General features: G+C 44.4%; 2 protein-coding genes across 2 annotated transcripts in view; one reads left to right on the top strand and one right to left on the bottom strand.

Annotated features, from left to right (window-relative positions):
* LOC119660253 (coiled-coil domain-containing protein 174) overlaps nt 1-21,058 on the bottom strand; it is a 121,941-nt gene that overhangs the window by 12,110 nt on the left and 88,773 nt on the right. The window lies entirely within an intron of this gene.
* The window catches only part of LOC119660254, a 72,587-nt gene that overhangs the window by 291 nt on the left and 51,238 nt on the right, over nt 1-21,058 (top strand). The gene's annotated exons all lie outside the window — the stretch shown is intronic.

The raw sequence follows: 21,058 nt of genomic DNA, 5'->3' as shown, positions 1-21,058 counted from the left end.
TCATTTTCGGCCAATTATTTTGCGAATTTAGCTGTTCTGTTTTTCGTCCTTGTCAAGACCAGCCTAGCGCGCTACGAACAAATAACGTAAAACTGAAAATGTCCAATGGAAAAACAAGAAAAAGCAATGAATTTAGCTTCATCAAAATTTCATTGCTTCAAAGCATTTTCCGTATTAAGGTCAGAGTTTTTGGAGTAGATAAGTGGAAGGAAGGATAGTCCTGGCGCGGGCCTGCATCTCCCAACAGCCATTGCATACAAAATTGATTGCATCTATAATGAAGGAAAGGATATTTTTGTTCAAACAGCGTCAACGAGATGCTGAGAGGTACCTTTAGTGTTACAACTACCGAAGGACGTTATAGTCTGCCATGAAAGTTTTTTTAAAGCAGTGAAACTGAAAGTTGAATATGTTTAGTGAAAAATACTTGTATCTCCGAAGAATCTTATCAGATACATTTAGAACTTTACCCTAGAATAGTGGAAACAAAGGTTAGATTACCTAGGACGACATGAGTTGGCCAATTTTTTCTCCCTGCAAGAGATACTACTATACAAAGCGGCATCTTCAATTTTAGGATATTTCTAGACAAACTCTAGAATCCTTTCTGTTCTTATGGAAGAAAGTTGCAGACAGGATTTTTCCAATTTCCGTCACACACTCCTTCAACATCCACTGTAATGGTAAGAGAAGGTAGACGAGGTTTGTTTACTTCGTGGAAAAGACTGAAGCTTAGTCATACTCCCATGACGTGCTTCGTAGCAGTTGGCAGACAAATTTAATTAAATGGGGTATGGTTCGTTAAGCATCATCGTCAAAGTTAGGAGTCATCGAACAAAGGTGCTGATGGTTTTCAGTTACTCGACTACGCAAAAGTTTTGTTTCTTAATCAATGCATTTTTGAAATTTGGGAAGTGCTGAGAGTCATAGAGTGCCGATTTGATAGCATCAGGAATGATCCTAGCTTAGCTAGGATTTACGTGGCTTAACAGCATAGTTTTTGGTAATGCGAAAAAAGTAATTAAAAATTAGAATTTGATAGAAAAAAATCAAGCTAAAGTAGTACGGACCATTTGCTGTAGTTCAATTAATTAACCTGTCACAATGGTCCTTTAGCTGTCAGCGCATTGTCTAGCCCTGCCTCTGCGGTGTGTCGATTGGGACAGTGCAGAAAAAGAAGGAAGCTTAGTGAAACCAAAGAACTTAACTGAATTTGATCGAAAAATTGAACTGAAGATAGCGACCTAAACGACATACTAGTTGTATGTCCCATTGTTTTTTTAAGGGGGTCATCCCGTGTGAAGGCCGTTTTTTGCCTTTTTTTGAAAAATTATTTTGGAGGACTGGATAAAGATAGAAACGTGATTTTTTCACCATATGTTTATTGATATCTCTAGTATATGTGATAAATTTTTCAGCTTGATATCGTAGCTAGTTTTCGGAATTCGTGTTAATTTATGCACCCATCTCCAAAAAAAGGTGTTTTTCTGCTGCCACGCTGGAGGACACTGTGTTAATCTGAGGGAAAAAAACTAAACGCCATTTTAATGTGGACAATATTCTACGGTCCGCAAACTAGGATAATTACAAAATATTAAAAGGTAAATTTTTGGTGGGCTTTTAAACTTAATTTTTTGGATTTTGGTGTTTTTTTACGGCTTTTTTTATGAATAAAACAAGTCGGGAAACCGGAAGCTTGACGCTTCAGGTATAAAAGGTTTTGTGTTTCCCTATGTGAGGAGCATAACGTAGTTCTCCATTGGCTTATAGCATTGACCCGAGATATTGAAATCGTTCAGTTCTGGGCAGGTTACTGCCATTGCCAGAACTCAGCGATTTAAGTATCTCGAAGGACAGGTTACTGCCATTGCCAGAACTCAGCGATTTAAATATCTCGCGTCAACGCTATCAGCCAATGGAGAACTGCGTAATGAAATTGTTTCACGCATTAATGCAACCTGGATGAAGTGGCATTCCCCAACTGTTGTTCTTTGTGATCAACGTGTCAGCGCACGTCCCAAATCTAAAATTTACTGCAATGTCGTCCGTCTGCCACTCTCTATAGTTCTGAGTGTTGGCCGACTATAAAGGACAATGAACGGCGTCTTGCGGTAATGGGGACGAAGATGTTGCATTGCACTGGTGGCGTGACACGTTTTGATTACGTTTGAAATGAGAATATCCGCGATCGAACTGCAAGAGAGGCGTTTTCGATGGTGTGGTCACGTAATTCACGCTAACGAGAATTCAACAACCAGTATTGGTCAGAACATCGAAAGCAATGGCAAGTAACCAAAATCCGCCAAAACAATGGTGGCTTGATACGCTGGATGGGGATTTAAAGGTCTCGCGATTACATCCTGATGAGGCATTTGATAAAATAAAATGACGAAACCGATCATCACGAGCCGACCCCGCTCGTGAACTGAAGGCTGAAGAAAAAGAAAAAGATGTGAGGAGCGACGAGTGCACGACAGCTCCGTGTAATATAGCTAAAAATTCCATTGCCCTCTATTTTCTAGAAAGCGATTTAAAAAAATCATTTGATGGAAAGCCCTGTGTTGATAATGGTCACCCTCATACGCTTCACGCTCTCAGTTTAATATTATTAGCGAATGAAAACAATTTAACCAACATCAAATATAAAAAAGGGCTAAGGAGAATTAGATTCTTCTTGAATGGAATTTTAATATTTCACTCGAATTTCAATTATTCTCGTTAATTATGACGTCAGCATCTTATTTGTATGGCTTAGGATGCTGTTAATTAGCATGAAATTGATAAGTTTGAACTTCTATAACTTTCCCACTAATAGTTAGATTTTCATGGAACTTGGCATGTGTATGCACGAGACTGTCCTCTATGCCGGTGCAAGATTTGGTACACCTAGGATGAGCTTAAGGGGAGTTTTTTAGTCAATTTCTAAAAGTTGATAATATACTATTTAAATTTATTTGAGCAGATACCGTAATGGGACATCTCTCGAAGATTAGATTTCGCATAAGTGTTTTCCACAAAACCTTAAAAAGGGCTGCAGATAAATAGATTCTTCATAAATGCGACTTTAATATTTCACGCGAATGTCAATTATTCCGGGTAATTATGACGTCAGCATGTGATTTGCATGGCTTTGGAAGCGGTAAATTCGCGCGAAATTGCAAAGTTTGAACTGCTATAATTTTGGCGTTAATTGCCAAATTTCCACGAAATTTAGCACGTATATACGAAATATTGTCCTCTATTTTGGTACCGAATCTGGAAGTCCTAGGATGAGTCTAGGGGGGGTTTTTCAGTAAATTTCTAAAAAGTAGTAATATACTATTAGTAAGTTTATTTGAGCAGATATCCGAATGGGACATATTTTGAGGCCTAGATTTTATCTAGGCGCACCACCCTGATTTTCTTCGGATTTTTGGGTTGGGTAGTTTCCGAAAATGAGTCCTGTCTCACTTCAAATGCGTACATTTTGACTCCTTACTCACGCACTTTGCAATCTATGCCAAAACTAATATCAGTTTAAACTCCACCTAAATTTATGCCACTCGCTGTATGCGTGGGATTTCATAGCTCCCATCTGTCCACCAAATTTCGTTTGGATCGGTTTAGCCGTTTTGGAGAAAAATGCGTGTGACAGACAGACTGACAGACAGACAGACAGACAGACATTGAATCGATTTTAATAAGGTTTTGTTTTACACAAAACCTTAAAAAAAACAACGAGATCTGTTATACTTTTTGGGGGTCATATTTGGAGCCCTCGCTCCCCTGTGTTTCACCCAACATCAAATATTGAACCAGTTTCGAAAAGTACTAATTGAGACCTTTCATTTGATACCCCACATGGCTACATTCTGTAAAAAAAAAATTTGCACCCTCCATTTACATGTATCGAGAGCCCCTCCTTAAACTTAACACAAGATGGCGCCACTTACTGCATGCAAAGGGAACACCAGATTACATACTCCCATCAATTTTCGTGACAATCGGTGCAGCCGTTTCTGAATAAATCGGGTGTGACAGACAGACAGACGGACAGACAGACACCGTCTCGATCCTGTGAGGAGTGGCCAGATCTCCCATCAGGCGCGACCCCAGCTGGCGGATAGGGGCATACCTATTGATGTGTAAGTATGTGTTCAGGCACTTTTCTTTTTTGATTGTGCATGGGCTAGTGTTTGCTCATCTCTGGTGCGCGGACCAAAATGGCTATGGGAAGGATACCCAGAATATAAAACCACCATGGAAGACGAGAGAAGGAGGAAACTTACGGTGCAGGGGCTCGGAACCCCAGTACCGGCGGCTTTTTGGAGTGAGCAAGCGGGCTCCCGGTCGTCGATATCCCTCGACCGCAGTGCCTCGGTGGTGGACAACTTGGCCACCTTGGCATATAATGCTACAAGTGATTTGGATCTGGAGAAGGAAGTATTCAAGCGAAGTACGACTTTACCGCGAACACCAATAACAACACCAAACAAAGATGAACTAAAAGCAGCTTTTTGGACAACAAAAACCGTGACAACACCCACCGCACATGTTCAAGATGCTCGACAGCAGGAGGTGCTCCAGGAACAAGGAAGAGATCCATTCAAAAGAAGCTCATCAACTTTGAGATCTCCACCAATGCCAAAGACGATGAAGGATAAAGTACAGGCCAAAAGTGAAGGACCATGTAAAAGGAGTAACCCTGTCGGGACTTATAGGGAGCAGAGTCCCGATCCGGAGGAATTACCCTTCACCCAGCTTGTGGCAAAAATAGTTGAGCTGTCCGAGTTTATCAAGGACAAGCACAACGTGCACCAAGCCATAAAGAATATGGTGAGGGCTATGAGAGTTCTCTATAATAGATCACAGATGGAGGAAAAGAATAATAAGAACACGCCGAACCCCGCTGTTCCAACAGTATCACAAGCGACCCAAGTGACGCCTAACCGTACTACCATCGAATCCCAGCGAAATAAGCGGGTACGTGAAAAAGAGGGAGATCCTTTAAGTAATCAGCAGGCGCCTAAGAGAAAAAAAGGCGGACAGGACATCCGGAAAACCAACACCAACAGGTCAGAAGGAGGAAACCGTACAGCGAATCTAGGAAACTCGACCAGCGTTGCGAAGCCTAAGACCAGCGAAAACGATGGATGGACTAAAGTTACCAAAAGCGGAACGAAAGGCAAAAGTGCGAACTCGTCCAGATGTAACTGTTATCTCCAGTAAGGGCAATCTGTCCTACGCGGAGATACTCAAAAAGGTCAAAGCGGATCCCGACCTAAAAGATCTGAGCGGAAATGTAAACAGAATCTGAAGAACCCAGAAAGGGGATCTCATGTTCGAGCTGAAAAGATCCAGCGTGGGCAAAACTGATGACTTTCGCACTCAAGTGAAAAACTCACTTGGGGAGAATGCCGCAATGCGTGCCCAAAAACATGAGATCTACCTTCAATGTAAGGATCTCGATGAAGTAACATCGAAAGAAGAAATTTGTATTGCTCTGAAGGAGCAATTCAAGTTGAAAGAACTCACCGAGGAGTCTATTGTGGGCTTACGAAAAGCCTATGGTGGTACTCAAACAGCCACAATACGAGTACCAGCGGAGGCAGCACAGATGTTATTGGCTGCCGGAAGGGTTCGGATTGGATGGGTTGTCTGCCATTTAAGGGAACAAATTTCACTGAAGAGGTGCTTTAAATGCCTCATGTTTGGACACTTCGCGAAGGCATGCACCAGCAGCATTGATCGATCCGATCGATGCAGAAGGTGTGGGGAGAAAGGCCATATTGTCAGAGAGTGCAATAGGGACCCCAAGTGCCTATTGTGCGAAATAAAAGAGAGACAGGATAACCGGCATATTGCCGGGAGTGGTAAATGTCCAGAATTTAGGAAGGCGCTCACTGCAATGAGAAAATGAGGTTTATTCAAATAAACCTGAATCATTCCAGGGTCGCTCAGGATTTACTTAGGTTTACTTAGAGGTGTGGTTGGATCAACCTGATATAGCAGGCGCCTCTACGGAAAGAGCTGTCCATCTGGCTCAATGGATCGCCAAAGCATGTGACGCATCCATGCCTAGGAGGTGCGCATTCCCCCGTAGAAAACCAAACTACTGGTGGAATGATGAACTGACCGGCCTTCGATCAGCCTGCCACCGAGCGAGAAGAGCGGCTCAGAGGGCGGTAGGTAGAGTCGATCAAGGGCAGAAAGAGTGCGCCTACAAGGCAGCCCGCAAAACTCTCAAACTCGCCATCCAGCGAAGCAAGAGGAAATGCTTTAGGGAGCTCTGCTCAGAAGCGGACGTAAATCCGTGGGGGAGAGCTTATGGAATCGTGATGGGACGATTTAGAGGCCGTTCGTCTCCGCAGATCACGTGCCCCGCCCTCTTGTTGAAAATCATTCAGGGGTTATTCCCCCAGCAAGAGGAGAACACCGACACATTCCAACCACCTCTGAATGTGACGGCAATCCCGCCAGTTACCAGAGACGAGCTCCTGGAGATCTGCGGCAGAATAGGAGACAATAAAGCACCGGGTCTGGACGGAGTACCGAATAAGGCCCTTAAGCTTGCCGTGAAATCCAGGCCGGACATGTTTGCTGAGTTGTTCGAAGCGTGCATTTCCGAGGGAATATTTCTAGCGGTATGGAAGCGGCAGAAGTTGGTGCTTCTGCCTAAGCCTGGTAAACCACCAGGTGAACCATCCTCATACCGACCCATATGTCTTTTGGACACGGTGGGGAAAATGCTAGAGCGGGTAATCTATAATAGATTACTCCCAGTAGTTGAGAGCCAAGGCGGCCTTTCAGATCGGCAGTATGGGTTCCGTAAAGCCAGATCAACCATTGATGCCATCAAATTGGTTACTGGCTTGGCCGAAGATGCAATCCACGGAAAGGGTAGTACCAGCAAATATTGCGTGGTATAACCCTGGACGTGAAAAATGCATTCAATTCGGCTAATTGGAATCTAATCCGGACATCTCTAGCGAGGGTTGGTATTCCCGCCTACCTCGCCGCAATTGTCGATAGTTATTTAACTGAAAGGAGGCTCTGGTACGACACTGATGACGGACCGCAGGAGTACGTTGTTTCCGCGGGTGTCCCGCAGGGCTCCGTATTGGGCCCACTACTGTGGAACATCATGTACAACGATGTACTTAATCTTCCCCTTCCGGAGGAAGCCACAGTGGTGGGTTACGCTGACGACATTGCACTGGTTGTTGTCGCAAAGCATCTCGAAGATGCTGAGTTATACTCAAGCGAGGCAATCAGTGCTGTCAAATGCTGGTTGGAGAGCTCTAGTCTGACGCTTGTGGAGGAAAAAACGGAAGCGGTCCTCATCACGAAGCGCCGGAAGAGAAATTACGCCTGTGTTAGAGTCGGGAATCATATCATCACTTCCAAGCCGGCCATCAAATACTTGGGGGTGGTGATAGACAGGAAGCTCAGCTATAAGCAACACGTACAGTATGTTTGTGATAAATCATCCACTGCCAGTATGGCCCTGGCCAGGATGGTGCCGAACGTGGGAGGGCCACGGCATACCTCTAGGTTGCTTATAGCCAGGGTGGTGACTTCATGCTCTATGCGACCCCAGTTTGGAGCAAGGCGTTGCGGATGTCAGTTAACACTAGCAAACTGAATGCAGTCTACAGGAGGACAGCTCTGAGGGTATGCTCTGCCTTCAGGACTGTCTCAGATGATGCAGCATTCGTCATCTCTGGAATGATGCCCATTGACATCTTGGCAGATGAGATGGCGAATATATACCATGCGAAGCCAATCTCTCCCTTATTGCAGACGAAGAAGGCTGAGAGGGAGAGATCCATAAATAGATGGCAAGAGCGGTGGGAACGCTCGGGAAAGGGTCGGTGGACTCACAGGCTCATTCCTGCCATCAAGGAGTGGTTGGAGAGACGACACGGTGAGATTAATTATAATCTCACCCAGTTTCTCACGGGACATGGAGGATGGAGGAGACCTCACCCGACTGTCTGACTGACTAGAGGAGACTCTAGGAGAGGTGCTGGTACCAGAAAATCTGGTGCCGAAAAAAAAAAAAAAAAAAAGACAGCGTCTCGATTCTAATAAGGTTTTGTTTCACACAAAACCTTAAAAACGACCCGTCCGATTGCAATTATCCTAGTTTGCGGACCGTAGAAATTTAATTCATATTTTTCGTGAAAATTTCAAAGAATTTGGTTGGATAGATTTTGAGCTATGGTGGCAGCCGATTTTCAAGATGCAGTTTCGAGCAAAACGCATTTGAAAATTTAAATGTGATTATCAACAGTAAAATTTTAACTCACCATTAATTTGCTATACCTGGTCCATAGAGAGCACCCTCCGTTTCTTCAAAAAAAAGTCTTGTAAGGCCGATTGTTGTTCTCTGGTTTCAATTCTGGCTCTTTTAGAGAGGTTGGTCGATCGTCGTTAGGACCGCCAAATTCGCGCTTCATTTAGACGGTCGGCATAAACCTGACATATGTGGCCAACTTGACATCCCATTGTCTCTAGGATTTTGAGAATGCCATTGAATCCTTCATTGAAAATAATTACAGCCAGAAAAGTGGCTATTTAATCCTTGGCCCCAGAATGAGGGTGTTTAGGAGCGAAAGTCCAAATCAATGCATTTAACGACTCATTGTTATTCTGGGTCTCTGCTCCTAAACATCTGTTCAACAGATCATCTCGTGACAAATCTTCATAGATTGGTTTGATGACTGTTTGAACTTCTTCAGTCAAAGGTGCCTTCTCGTGGTGGAAACTATCCAGTTCTCCTTTAGCTTTGCGCCATTTGCACCAACTGTCCTCGCCTACTGGACAATTTTGATGCTGAGGATTTTCATCTGTAGAAAATTTATGGAAGAAAGTTGCCCAAATTTCTTGCTTCATTCCTTCTATCGAATTTGCGTGTCGACGAATAGCTAGCCCAAAAAATGTAGTGAGGTCGTAGATAACCTTATCAGTAAGTTTTCCAACCCCTTTTCCACCAATGCCTGTGTGATTTTTCTTTGCATTTCTAAGTCGCGTTCCCATTCTTTTCTCGACATGTCCTAAGCATTCCTTTTTTACTACTAGGTATATTTTATTATTTGCAGAAATTTGGAGAAATACCGGAGAAAACTCCAGCAAAATCCAATATGCAATATACAAAACTTGTCGCAATTGGAACATCCATGTTCATGCTTGCTAAAAGTTTCTTTGCTGATGTTGATGCGAAGTCCTTTTTCTTCTCTGATAAGTATCGATTCCCATGAAATACTCGTTTTCTAGTGTGAGCATGACGTTGAACGTTAAAGCGATCTCCCTTCGTACGATCCATTTAAAAAAATCACTGAACACACAAACAGCACAATACTTACAACAAAATATAACTGAGTATAGCCTGAAAGCCTTTCAGTGCTCACTCTAGACTGGATTATCCTTTTTATTCCAAACAGCAAATAAGTTTAGACAATTGATTGGTTTTCCATCTTTTTATATTTATACCTGTGTTCGAATTTATAAGGCTCAGGTAAAAAAAGATTCGATGCTCTTTCTCATCGAGTACTCTAGCCGCAGCTGCAAACTCCTTACCTGTTTAACACTGTAATTTCTGAACGACTCGGAATATCGGAAAATCCCTTTGCCCACATATTCTCCACTATATATAGATACAATTCATGCAAAAAAAAATCGATTTCTCCAACCCGACACACGGGATGACCCCCTTAAAGCGGAAACCGTAACTTCAGCCTTCAGGTCCTTAGTAGGCTCATCGTACCACATATCCATCCCCCTTTAGACTTGTGATTGTCTAAAAGGGAATTCGATCCTGGAACACAAGACCAAAATCGCGAAGCTGATGCTTCAGTCACTTCACCGTCAATGTCAAATCTTCCCGGTCATTGCCCTATTACGACAAATACATCTTTGAAATTTTCGCTAATTAACCATGAAAGTTTAGATCAGATATTCCTGATTCTCATGCACTCGATCTTGTATCGAACTCAAATATGGTCCTCCTTAACGTTAAAGTCTATGAAAATTATATCCAATATGCCTTATCCAGACATCCCGGTTTTGCGCCGCGGTTCACCAATTCTTTTCTACCATAAATATTGCCCTTTTAGACTTTCCGGACTGGATCATCTTCATCCATATGGATTACTGAACCATGGTATCGCTCATAAATTTCGTTCAAATCATCCATCCTCCTGTAGGGGCCGAAAATTCCCAATAGTGCCCCTGACATTTACGTCTGCATCACAAATCAGGACCAGGTTAAAAAGGATGCATGGTACGGCATTCACACGTCAACCCCACTCAACGGAATTATAGAACTTACGATCGAGAACTGCTTTGAAACAAAATCGCGACAAAGCGTCCCCTCGTCAGCTTCGACAACTTAGCCAGTTCACGTCCGACATACAGCACGTGTCCGGCAAGAACAACATAGTTGCTGACGCTTTGTCACGTGTCTCCGAGGTAAACATCCCCACCTCACTTGACTTCTCGGCTATCGCCAAATCCACCCCCAAATAAAAATTTCGGGAGTTGCCCATCTTCGGCTCGAACCTCACTCTCTGCGTGTGGGACCCCGGCCATACATTCCGGCCACCTTTCACAAAGAAGTGTCCCACGCGGTTCACGACTTAGCGCATCCAGGCAGCAGGACAATAAATCAGTCACCGAAAAATACTTCTGGCCCTCCATGAATAAGGATGTCAACTACTGGGCCAGAGAGTGCATCGCATGCCAGAAGTTCCCCCGCACTACCAAGCGATTCCACACCATACACCTCGACATAGTAGGACCTTTGCGAGACTCGTACGGTTACAAGTATTGCCTTACAATCATCGACAAATTAACGCGGTGGCCTGAGGCAATACCTCTGAACGACGTTACGGTATACGGGGAGAACCCAAGGCACCCAAGTGATCCGGTCTTCGACAAGAGATCGGGTCTCACAGAGTGGGGATTGCTGCGTCTACTGAGGGACAATCTTCGACGCATCAAAGCCACACCTCCCACCCGACACTCGTCCGCACCTGCCTGCGCGCCCGGGGAACTGGACAAGTGCACGCCCGTCCTGGTCAGGACGAATGCCGTCCGGAAGCCGCTGCAGCCTCCATATGAAGGCCCGTACCGTGTTCTCGAGCGGGGAGAGCATTTCTTCCAGCTCGAAATCGGCGGACACAAAAAGGGAGTCTCCTTATCTAGGCTGAAGCCCGTGTGCGCCCCAAAACAACGTCGCGTTCCCTTCGCAGAATGATGGGGAACGCAGTTCCGAGTTCAGTCGCTGATATCCCTAAGTTTCATCTGGGGGCGGAGTGATGTCGCGCAACAGGGTTAACAACATTCGAAATTTATTTCGGATGTTGTTAATGCGAGCGGATAGATGACGCCGACGGCGCTCAAGCTCGCTTATTCAAGCTCGCCACGAGAGGGAAGGCCAGTGGTGAAAGTTCCGTTGGTTTGTAGAAACGGGTCTCTGAAAAAAGATCGCTCTTGTCCTGCGACTCTCTTTGTGTAAACACAAAACTTTATTAAAATCGGTTTACTGTCTGTCTGTCTGCCACACGCATTTTTCTCGGAAACAGTTATAGCGATTGACACCAAATTTGGTAGAAAGGTGGGAACAATGAACGCTCACGCATACAGTGAGTTACATCCTTTTACGTCGAATTTAAGAGGGGTCCTCATACATGCAAAAGGGGACTGTACACTTATTTTTCATCAAATATAGTAATGTGGGGTATCAAATTAAAGGTCTCGGTTAGTACTTTTCGAAGCCTCAGTCTCAGTTTTGACATTTGTTGGAAAGGTGGGGAGTGCGGGGGGGTTGAAATTGATCATTCCTTTAAGGGGGCCATTCTCAGAAACTACCAAACCGAAAAATCTGAAAAAAATCAGGAGGCTGCCACTATATGGTAGACACCATAGGGCACCAGGGCTCCGAAATACCTTCCATACTGATATCTGCACAAATAAAGTTAATAATAGTATATTACTATAATTTTTAGTAATTGGCTGCAAAAGCCCCCTTAAGTTCATGTTAGCACCATGAAGTAATATAGGATATAACATAGAGCATGATCTCACCAAGTTTGGTGGAAATCGCACTATTACTAACAAAGTTATAATACGTAAAAGTTGTCGCTTCCTTGCAAATTCAAGACTATGAACGTCAATATCACCCGAAAGTGGATATTCTCACATAATATATGCATATATTATGTGCTACTTACTAAAAAATACACAAAACCTTTCGTACCTGAATTAAGTTAAGTCTTAACAAAAAGAATTATACTTAATATATCCATCCCCCTTTAGACTTGTAATTGTCACAAGACCAAAATCGCGAAGCTAATGCCTCAGTCACGTCACCGTCGCAATGTCCCATCTTGCCGATCATTGCCCTATTAAGACAAAGACATCTTTGAAATGTTCGCTAATTAAGCATTAAACTTTGGACCAGATAATCCTGATTCTCATTCACACGATCTTGTATCGAACTCAAATATGGTCTTCTGTAATGCTAAAGTCCAATATGCCTTATCCAGACACTACGATTTTGCGCCGGGGTTCGGGCACTTCTCATATTCCCGCGGGACCACCGTGAGGTATTACTTCGCGAGGAGAGCTCCGGTTTACTCCAGCACAACTAAGTCACGCGTCCTTCCCGCTTTCCGGGCTCGTTCCGGTTCCTTCAGCTTTTCCTGTATCGCAGTTACTGTTCCGATTATCGCACTCTAATTTGCTACGAACCTCAGCATCTCTTCCACGAAATTATGGAGTCCGATTACTGCATTGACGGCGTCCTTTAACCTCCTTCTTTCATTCGCGAATCTCAGACAATCGTATATAATATGCTCCAGGTCCTCGGATGTAGCGGCGCATTCGAAACATTCTGGAGACTCATCCAATCCGAAGCAATGTAAGTATTATACTTCCTATATCCACCGTGTCCCGTAAGGAACTGCGTAAGGTGGTAGTTCAACTCTCCATGCTTGCGCTCGACCCATTTCTCAATACACGGAATTAGTGTATGGGCCCAGTGGCCTTTTTCGGAATTATCCCATCGTTGCTACCACCTACCGTAAAGCTCCTTCCTAGTGGCCTTTCGGAAATTCGTAGTCACTTTGGCCAGATTCACCCTACTTCTCCGATAGAGACAGTATGCCTCATTCGCTAGAAGATCCAAGGGAATCATGCCCGCGATGGCACACACTGCCTCACCAGGTACCGTTCTATATGCTCTGCACAACCACAGCGCGATTGGCCGGTATGCCGAAATTACCCTTCTCTGGTTCACTGTGCTATTCAGTGCGCACGCCCATACAGGAGCCGCGTATAGCAGGATAGATTTGACCACCCTTGCGATATGTAAGTAGCCGGCGACTAGACTTTGGCCCTCTAATATTAGGCATTATCCTTGCTAGAGATGAGCTAACTTTTGCTGCCTTTTCGCGCGTATAGTCCAGGTGCCCCTTGAAGCTCAACTTGGTATCGATCATTACCTCCAGGTATCTAATGATTGATTTTGAAACGACCTCGTGATTGTCAACCCAGATTTTGACAGTGTTATTTTTCCTGTGATTGGTAATAAGGACCGCCTTAGTCTTATCTTCCACCAGGTCCGATTTCACCATTTGAAGCCATGTTCTGATGGCGTGAATGATATCGCTTGCAATGCGCTGCAATTCCACGCCCTGATGGTGTTTCGCAACTACTACCATTGCCAGGTCGTCGCAAAACCAATCAATGTTGCCTCCCTTGGCACGCGAAGGCCAAGCACTCCCGTTGAACATTATATTCCACAGCAGGGGTCCCAGTACAGAACCTTAGGGAACACCTTCTGTTACAAAATATTCCTTCGGCCTGTCGTCCGTCTCGTACCAAAGAAGTCTCTCCGCGAGATAATTCTTGATTACTCGAGCTAAGTAACCAGGGACACCCAGTTTAGCCAGGGTGTTCTTAATCCAACCCCAGTTAGCCGAGTTAAAGGCATTCATGATATTCAGCGTCACCACCAAGCAGCACTTACCAGCGGCCGATGCCTCCCGACTGTGAACCGCGCTCTACGAAACCCATACCGCCACTCCGATTGAACACCCGCTAGCTCGACGAACGGAAGCAGCCTGTTGTATATCACCCTCTCCTACATCTTCGCTATAGTGTCTAAAAGACAGATAGGGTTATATGCAGAGGGTGTGCCAGGTGGTTTTTGGGGTTTCGGTAGCAGAACCAACTTCTGTCTGCGCAGGAAACACTCCATCCACTATGCACGATTCAAACGTACGTAACCATGCGAACCTGATTTTAGCAGCCAATTTCAGGGCTTTATTCGAAATCCGATCCAATCCTGGAGCCCTATTATCCCCAATTCATCCACAGGTCTCCAGTAGTTCCTCCTCGGTAATACCTGGGATTGAGAAAACGGTGCAGGTTGAGGTCCACTTTCTTCCTGTTGTGGGAAAAGAATTGCGATTATTTTGAACAAGCGTCGCGGGCACGTCATTTGGAGTGATTTTTGTCCGCGAATCTTGTTCATTATAACTTTGTAAGCGGCGCCCCACGGGTTCGCATTTGCATCAAGGAACAACTGATTGTAGCAACTCCTCTTACTTTCCTGTATAGCCTTCTTAAGGCTACTTGGAAGATCGCGGTATTCCTTCTCCGACTGCCAATGTTCTGGTTCCCCTCTGATCCTTTGGCAAAGCTTCGTCGTTCGCAGACACGATGTTCTCAATAGCACGATTTTCTGGTTCCACCAGTAGTTTGGTTTCCTACTGTGGTGAAACTTCCGACGTGGCATTGTAGAGTCGCAGGCCTCAATTACCCGTTGACATAACTGGCTCACTTTTTCCAGCGCCGTTCTCTTCGAGTCGTAACGTCCTTCTGAAGTCGCCAGAAATGTCTGACGCCGTTTACTTTTGCCCTTACAAAGCCGGCTCCTGGAAATGCCATTGTTTCTTGGATGGCTTGCCGTCCACATGCCCATATCGCCGCGTTTCCCGATGAGTCTTTCACCCACGTAGCACTAAAGTAATTTCGATACGGTTCACATATCCCCGCCACGTCCACATTCGACCCTCGAATGGTTTATGAGAGGAAGTTTTGCGCTGCCTCGCAATGGTTGAGGTTGATTTGTATCAACTTTATTTGACCCTACGATTCGGCTCCCTCCTATATGTCGAGCACCTGCCACCACCTGCAACGTGCCGGTCATCTACTCCCGTTTTCCCTTTGCACAACATGCACCGTGGATCTCCCGTGCGGTTTTTGATAAGGTGATCTATCATGCTCACTAGTACATACTGCTGTAAAGTGATCGAAATCGAGGCATCTGAAGCACCTCTTAAGGGATACTTGCTCCCTAAGCCGGCACACGACCCAACTTATTCTTACCTTGCCCGCAGTAATCAGTTTAATCCCTGATTCCACCGGTAAGCTAATAATAGCAATCTGTGTACCTCCATATGCCTTCTTCATCCTTTTGATGAAACTTTCTTCTAGGTCGCTAAGGTTGAATTGTTCCCTTAGCGCAGCTCAGATATCCTCTGGTGATGTGACCTCGTCAAGGTCTTTAGACTCGATCACTATTTGTTGCTTCCGAGCTTTCACGTCTGCTTCCTCGTCTAGCACCTTGTCCACCTGACCTCGAAAACTATCCACTGTCTTCTCGCTAGATTTGTTTAGCTCCAACATCAGATCCCCCTTTAGCGAACGCCTGATACGATTTACACTTCTGCCTATTAATTCCGGATCGGCTTTAACTTTCCGAAGGATATCGGCGCAGGACATGTCTCCTTTCTTGGAAATAATAATTATTTCCGGACGAATTTTTTTTTTTCTCCTTCCGCCACTTTTCGCCGCCCACATTTGTCCATTCTTCGGGTTTACGGGTTGTAGGCTCTTCCCCTTTTCTTCAAAGTTGGGGCTGTTATCGAAGAACTACCCGAAACTTTCTTCGACGAAGAGACCTTTTTCTTCTTGGCCGCTTGTTGAATACCAAGGGATTCACTTATTCCATCCCTACTCTATTTGCCCGCATTCTCACCTATCTTACGTTGAGGTGACGTCACATACGTCTCCCGCGTGACTTTGCAACATGATGCTTGGGCGTTTTTCTCCTCCACTGCTCTAATATAGGGCAACTTAATGCCACGCCCTGATATTTTGGTGGATATTCCGTCTCTCCTTAATGAACTCACAGAGTTCATTGATGCGTTCCCCCAATAAAATAAACGCTGTTGTTGTTTGCTGCCTTCCACGATTGTCTTTTACAGCATTGATAATTATGTCAGTCGAGTCCCGCGACGAATCTCGACTACCTAGGGGTAATTTTGAAATCAGTGGCGACCTCCCAAGTTTTGAGCTTTTCCGAAAAGGATGCGGTGTAGATCTCATTTCCACTCCAATAAGATCTCTTGTAGCATTAGATGCCAAAGTAGCTAAGTTTCCAACTACTGAGGCACCGCGGTCGATGGATACGACGGCCGGGAGGCCACTTGCCCACTCACAAAAACCGTCGGTACTGGGTTTTCAAAGCCCTGTCCCGTAAAAAAACTACCTCCTCGTCCTCCATATTTGGTTTGATTTCTGGATATCCTTCCCATAGCTAATTTTTATCCACGGGTTGGGGATTACTTCCCACCTACCCGGCCTGCGTATAGGAATGGCCATGCATGCACATCTCCTGATGCATGCATGTGCATGCCCATAACGCATTCCTGGAAAGATTTGGCAATTCCACACAGGAGGTCATAGGTCGAGGGACCTGGGCATATACTTAATACTCGGTGCCAAGATGAAATACTTAGAAGTAGGGAATATATTAAGATTCATCATCATCAACGGCGCAACAACCGGTATCCGGTCTAGGCCTGTCTTAACAAGGAACGCCAGATATCCCGGTTTTGCGCCGAGGTCCGCCAATTCGATATCCCTAAAAGTAGATAGTCTGGCGTCCTGACTTACGCCATCGCTCCATCTTAGGCAGGGTTTGCATCGTCTTCTTTTTCTACCATAGATATTGCCCTTATAGACTTTCCGGGTGGGATCATCCTCATCCATACGGATTAAGTGACCCGCCCACCGTAACCTATTAAGCCGGATTTTATCCACAACCGGACGGTCATGGTATCGCTCATAGATTTCGTCATTGTGTAGGCTATATCGGCCTACATCGATTGTAAATCAGCCTTTGACTCCATATCACATTCGTGATTACTATAAGTGTTACGCTTGTACAAAATCAACCAGAATGTTCGCTTCGATGGAGTTTGAATGTTAATTTCGCCATCTCTTCAAGTTTTAGGGTTAGCTCTCCCCTCTTGGTCGTTTTTGGCCACAATCAGGATGGTCCTGGGATCACACTATTGTCACCGACCACAGTGTTAATCACAGTAGACCCGATTTAGTTCTGCTTCTCAAAAAAGAACGAGCTTGCTTCATAATCGATGTAGCCGTACCGTTAGACCGGAATACTAGAACTACGATCCCTTAGTAATCGATATGAAGCTGACTTGAAGACTGCAAAAAATCGAGGTAGTAAAAGTCGTACTTTCTGCGACGGGATTAGTCCCGCAAAATGTACATAAAGTGCCGAAAAGGATCTTACGACTGGACTCTACATGGAGATGCAAAAAGCGGCCATCCTTGCAACCAGTGCTATAGTCTGAAGAGTCCTGTCCGGTAACAGTCTGGTTGATTTAAGATCTATACGTCTCTGCAGCTTAAAACCACCGCGTCACTGCTTGAAGTGATGTAGATGATGTGATGACATGTAGTAAGATATGATTGGAGAGAGTGTAAACCTTTAAACCATCGAAATAACGCAGAGTAGATAGCATTTTAACGGAACTCCTGAAAGGCCTAGAATTCATTTTAAAGTGCCTGATGAAGGAAGGCTGGGATGCACATCAATCCAGCCAAAACCACCATAATACCATTCACCAACAAGAGTATGCTCGATCACCTGAGAGTCATTAGGTTATATGGCATGGAGGTGTAACGAGACCCAGAGGTCGAATGTTTTTGAATTACCCTAGACCAAAAATTACTCTGGAAGATGTATGTTTGAAATATTTGTCGAAATGCTACAAGGGTTTTGATGACTTGCAGATCCATAAGCGGAAAAAATGGGGTTGCACCTCGAAGTTACTACTGTGAGCGTACACTGCAATAGAAGGCCAATAATTAACTCAGCACAACAGCTCAGGGAGTTACACAAACTCCAAGGGCTGTTGAAGCAATAAGGACATGGCCAACTGTATCCTTGGAGGTCCTTCTGAGGTTACATACAGACGCAGGCGAAAAAGGCAATCTTCAGAATGGCCGGAAATATCGGTGAAGCGCGGAGCTGCCTAAATCGAAGAAAGATTGATATTCTTCCTAGGTGGTACCCCGAATTACTAATACCAACGGACAACATGACAACGAGGTTTCATTTCGATTTGAAGTTTGGAACACGTTGGAATAACAGAGCAAACTGGGACAATGTGGCTGTGACATACGGCTTAAACCAGCAACTGGTTGTCTGGTATACTGACGGATCCCTCACAGCAGAGGGGTGTCGGAGTCATTGGTCCAAGAAAAAGTACTTTGAACCAATGGGTAAGCTCATTAGCATATTTCAGTCAAAAATATACGTCATAGATAAAAATGCCTCCTTCAACCGCGAAAGGAACTATAGGGGGCTTACGTCCAACCAGGTGAATTCTAAGTTAGTATGGGAATGCCTTGAGGGCTGAACACGCTTAGCTCACACAATAGTCTAGATACTCTGGGTTCCTTGCATGGGTTGGAAGGCAACGAGGCAGCGGATGACCTGGCCAGGAAGGGAGCAGGGATACCTCTGCACGGAGCAGATTCTTTCTGTGGAATCAGAAACGGGTTCGTAGTTATCACAATAAAAAATGAAGAGGAACGACTGAGGGAACTATACTGGGCAAACTTACCAGATATGGAGCAATCCAGGGTGCTTATGGGGGGATACGATCCCAAACGCCCAAAGGAATCCTTAAATCTTAGCAAGAAGAACATCCGGATTATAGTGGCAATACTCACTGATCACTGTCGACTAAACTATCACCTGGGGAAACTAGGGATATCTAAGGACACTGCTTGTAAGTTCTGTGTAGCGTGGGATGAAACCTTTATACACGTTCCGGGACAGTGTCTGGTACTTTTGCAAAGTAGGTCGAGGGACCCGGGAAAATACTTAATACCGGATGCCAAGTTGAAATACTTAAAAGTAGGGAATATATTAAAATTTCTGACAGTTATAGGCTTGCTTGACATACTATAGGTAATAGGTACTCGATTGCCAGTAAAACGGGCAAAGTAGTTCTTTCAGAACGCGGTGCAACTTCCCTTGATAGAATAATAATCATCTGGTATTCCTTAATGACTTATACTCAGATTAGTGAGCCTTCAAAGTAAAACATGTATAACTTAAACGAAAAGGGTCATTTCAAAAATAACACCTCTTGTCACTTGTCACTTCCTGCCAATCTACAAGGTTTTGACTCATGCACGCTAATCGTGGATCCGCATTTCTGTCAAACATGTCCCTTCCACGTGGAAAACCGTGAAAAGTTCAGATTAAGACCCATCGGTCGGTTGACTAATCAGTTTAAACCAGTTTGCCTGCAAATACTTCATTCGCTGACCGTATTAATTATAGCAGTTTCGTATCATATATGAACATTCGCTCATCATGTTTTAATTATGCAAAAGATTTTCGAAAAATATATATATGGATGCATTTATAAGTTCCGAATTCCAGCTTAACCTAAATCCGCTCCCATAAACACTCTTCCCCGTGAAGATAACTTCAAGCCCCGTACTCACACCCTACAGCCAACCTTTTGAACCCTTTTCAAAATCCAAAATCCATTACAACTACTTTGACGATTATCCCTTCCTTCTTTAATGTCAATTAGTAGCATGAAATGTCTTTCTACAAAGGACCCACGATGTAAAAACAATTGTAGTCACTTGACTTTTGGCGTCATCTGCAAACGGTTATTTGCAGGAATGGGGGATGGTTTCTATAGGGATGAAATGTATATTAGCGAACTGAACAGATTTTACGAGCATATGGTGAAACCTTTGCAAAGTTCATAATGTGACACATTAGAGCAAACGACATGGATTAAAAATTTAAGCGCTATTTTCCTTCAAGTCATCGCCCCATGTCGTAACAGAGAAAGCAATTCAGAGAGAAATCTGACTTGGCGATTTATAATGGGGAAAACAATAAATGCCTACATCAAATTGAATTCATGAATAATTTTGCAATACCATAAATTGTTCAAGGAAACACCAGCACAACCTCCCCATTTGCCTTGAGAAAATACCATTAGAGATGAAAAATGTTGGACCGTTTAGAGCCAGCGTCAATCAATTTTCCGTACGTAGTTGAGAATAAATATAAGGTTGCCATTCACCTCTTGATGGGGCATAACACGCTAACCTCACCAACGCACCATGGTTCACTATCTGCTGAAATATGCTTCAACTTCTACCATGACTCCCCGGGACGCTTCTACCTCTCCTCCACTGTTATAGACCAAGTGGTCGTCGGCCATCTTAGAAGAATGGATTCCGCTGTAATGAAATTGTCGCCCCCTCTTTACTGTGTAACCAATCCATGGCCGCATTCTGACCGCCCACGGGTAACTAGACTCTATGCTAACCAAGTTCCTTCTTTGAATTAGTATCAGACTAGCGCGATAGAGATAGGGGTCACTTTTCATGTGCTGCTCCCATATAGGAACACAAAAAGAACATTAGTACAGAACAATTTCAATTTGATTTTGGTGCACTGCATTCCCAGATTTTAGACAAGCCAACAAAGGCGGAATTCGTCGAGCACATCCAGTGCCATCATTAGCAGAAACCACGTTTGCTACACATTAATACAGATACGGAGAGTGCAATGACCCATCGGACTTACTCTACACACTTCTCAGTCCAGAGCCACTTCACCAAAGTCCATGATTCGGTGAGAAAGCAAACAGGTATTACCAACGAGGTGTTTGAGGAAAGTTGGTATGGTTCACTGAATTCCTGCACGACC

This window comes from Hermetia illucens, chromosome 6, assembly GCF_905115235.1.
Source record: "Hermetia illucens chromosome 6, iHerIll2.2.curated.20191125, whole genome shotgun sequence".
Taxonomy (NCBI): domain Eukaryota; kingdom Metazoa; phylum Arthropoda; class Insecta; order Diptera; family Stratiomyidae; genus Hermetia; species Hermetia illucens.
The sequence above is the reverse complement of the archived record's forward strand: the minus strand, read 5'-3'. Positions and strand labels throughout refer to the sequence as shown.